This window comes from Arachis duranensis, chromosome 4 (assembly GCF_000817695.3).
Source record: "Arachis duranensis cultivar V14167 chromosome 4, aradu.V14167.gnm2.J7QH, whole genome shotgun sequence".
NCBI lineage: Eukaryota > Viridiplantae > Streptophyta > Magnoliopsida > Fabales > Fabaceae > Arachis > Arachis duranensis.
The window spans coordinates 13,508,340-13,511,925 of NC_029775.3; positions in this window are offsets into that span (position 1 = coordinate 13,508,340).

Consider the following 3,586-nt stretch of genomic DNA (forward strand, 5'->3'; position numbering starts at 1 on the left):
GGGCAAAGTATAGACTATTATATATTGCTGGAAAGCCCAGGTTGTCTACTTTCCAACGCAATTAAGAGCGCGCCAATTGGGCTTCTGAAACTCCAGAAAATCCACTTTGAGGGCAGGGAGGTCAGAATCCAACAGAATCTGTAGTCCTTTTCAGCCTCTGAATCAGATTTTTGCTCAGGTCCCTCAATTTCAGCCAGAAAATACCTGAAATCACAGAAAAACACACAAACTCATAGTAAAGTCCATAAAAGTGAATTTTAACTAAAAACTAATAAAAATGTAATAAAAACTAACTTAAACATACTAAAAACATACTAAAAGCAATGCCAAAAAGCGTATAAATTATCCGCTCATCACAACACCAAACTTAAATTGTTGCTTGTCCTCAAGCAACTGAAAATCAAATAAGATAAAAAGAAGAGAATATGCAATGAATTCCAAAAACATCTATGAAGATCAGTATTAATTAGATGAGCGGGGCTTTAGCTTTTTGCCTCTGAACAGTTTTGGCACCTCACTTTATCCTTTGAAATTCAGAATGATTGGCTTCTCTAGGAACTCAGAATCCAGATAGTGTTATTAATTCTCCTAGTTAAGTATGATGATTCTTGAACATAGCTACTTTATGAGTCTTGGCTGTGGCCCAAAGCACTCTGTCTTCTAGTATTACCACCGGATACATACATGCCATAGACACATAACTGGGTGAACCTTTTCAGATTGTGACTCAGCTTTGCTAGAGTCCCCAATTAGAGGTGTCCAGGGTTCTTAAGCACACTCTTTTTGCCTTGGATCACAACTTTATTATTTTTTTTCTTTTTCTTTTCCCCTTTTTTTCATTTTTTTTGAATTCAATGCTTTTTCTTACTTCAAGAATCATTTTTATGATTTTTCAGATCCTCAGTAACATGTCTCCTTTTTCATCATTCTTTCAAGAGCCAACATTCATGAACAACAAATTCAAGAGACATATGCACTGTTCAAGCATACATTCAGAAGTCAAAGTATTGCCACCACATCAAAATAATTAATCTGTTATAAAATTCAAAATTCATGCAATTTTTCTCTTTTCTAATTAAGAACATTTTTCATTTAAGAAAGGTGATGGATTCATAGGACATTCATAACTTTAAGGCATAGAAACTAAGACACTAATGATCATAAGACTTAAACATAGATAAACATAAGCATAAAAATTCGAAAAACAGGAAAATAAAGAACAAGGAAGTTAAAGAACGGGTCCACCTTAGTGATGGCGGCTTGTTCTTCCTCTTGAAGATCTTGTGGAGTGCTTGAGCTCCTCAATGTCTCTTCATTGCCTTTGTTGCTCCTCTCTCATGACTCTTTGGTCTTCTCTAATTTCATGGAGGAAGATGAAATGTTCTTGGTGCTCCACCCTTAGTTGTCCCATGTTGGAACTCAATTCTCCTAGAGAGGTGTTGATTTGCTCCCAATAGTTTTGTGGAGGAAAGTGCATCCCTTGAGGTATTTCAGGGATTTCATGGTGAGTGGGATCTCTTGTTTGCTCCATCCTCTTTTTTGTGATGGGCTTGTCTTCATCAATGAGGATGTCTCCCTCTATGTCAATTCCAACTGAATAACAAAGGTGACAAATGAGATGAGGGAAAGCTAACCTTGCCAAGGTAGAGAACTTGTCCGCCACCTTATAAAGTTCTTGGGATATAACCTCATGAACTTCTACTTCCTCTCCAATCATGATGCTATGAATCATGATAGCCCGGTCTATAGTAACTTTGGACTGGTTGCTAGTGGGAATGATTGAGCGTTGGATAAACTCCAACCATCCTCTAGCCACGGGCTTGAGGTCATGCCTTCTTAGTTGAACCAGCTTCCCTCTTGAATCTCTCTTCCATTGAGCGCCCTCTTCAAAAATGTCTATGAGGACTTGGTCCAACCTTTGATCAAAGTTGACCCTTCTAGTGTAAGGTTGTTCATCTCTTTGCATCATGGGTAAGTTGAATGCCAACCTTACATTTTCCGGACTAAAATCCAAGCATTTCTCCTGAACCATTGTAAGCCAATTCTTTGGGTCCGGGTTCACACTTTGATTATGGTTCTTGGTGATCCATGCATTAGCATAGAACTCTTGAACCATTAAGATTCCGACTTGTTGAATGGGGTTGGTAAGAACTTCCCAACCTTTCCTTCGGATCTCATGTCGGATCTCTGGATATTCACTCTTTTTGAGTTTGAAAGGGACCTCGAGGATCACCTTTTTCATGGCCACAACTTCATAGAAGTGGTCTTGATGCACCCTTGAGATAAATCTCTCCATCTCCCATGACTCGGAAGTGGAAGCTTTTGCCTTCCCTTTCCTCTTTCTAGAGGTTTTTCCTGCCTTAGATGCCATAAATGGTTATGGAAAAACAAAAAGCAATGCTTTTACCACACCAAACTTAAAAGGTTTGCTCGTCCTCGAGCAAAAGAAGAAAGAAGAGAATAGAAGAAGAAGAAATAGAGGAGATGGAGGTGGCTTTGTGGTTTGGCCAAGAGGGAGAAGTAGTGTTTAGGTTGTGTGAAAATGAAGGAGTGAAGATGGGTTTATATAGGAGTGGAGAGGGGTTGTATGGTTCGGCCATTATGGGTGGGTTTGGGAGGGAAAGTGGTTTGAATTTGAATGGTGAGGTAGGTGGGGTTTTATGAAGGATAGATGTGAGTGGTAAAGAGAATAGTGGGATTTGATAGGTGAGGGGTTTTTTGGGAAAGAGGTGTTGAGGTGATTGGTGAATGGGTGAAGAAGAGAGAGAGTGGTGGGGTAGGTAGGGATCTTGTGGGATCCACAGATCCTGAGGTGTCAAGGAAAATTCATCCCTGCACCAAGTGGCGAGAAAAAATGCTCTTTATGCCAATTCTGGCGTTAAACGCCGGGCTGGTGCCCATTTCTAGCATTTAACGCCAGCTTCTTGCCCTTTCTGGTGTTTAACACCAGTCTGGTGCCTCTTTCTGGCGTTAAACGCCCATAATGGTGCCAGACTGGGCGTTAAACGCCCATTTGCTGCCCTTACTGGCGTTTAAACGCCAGCAGGTTTTCTTCCAGGGTGTGCTATTTTTCTTTCTGTTTTTCATTCTGTTTTTGCTTTTTCAATTGATTTTGTGACTTCCCATGATCATCAACCTACAGAAAACATAAAATAACAAAAGGAAAATAGATAAATATATCATTGGGTTGCCTCCCAACAAGCGCTTCTTTAATGTCATTAGCTTGACAGTGGGCTCTCATGGAGCCTCAAAGATACTCAGAGCAATGTTGGAACCTCCCAACACCAAACTTAGAGTTTGACTGTGGGGGTTCAACACCAAACATAGAAGTTGGTTGTGGCCTCCCAACACCAAACTTAGAGTTTGACTGTGGGGGCTCTGTTTGACTCTGTTTTGAGAGAAGCTCTTCATGCTTCCTCTCCATGGTTACAGAGGGATATCCTTGAGCGTTAAACACAAAGGATTCTTCATTCACTTGAATGATCATTTCTCCTCTGTCAACATCAATCACAGCCTTTGCTGTGGCTAGGAAGGGTCTGCCAAGGATGATGGATTCATCCATGCACTTCCCAGTCTCTAGGACTAT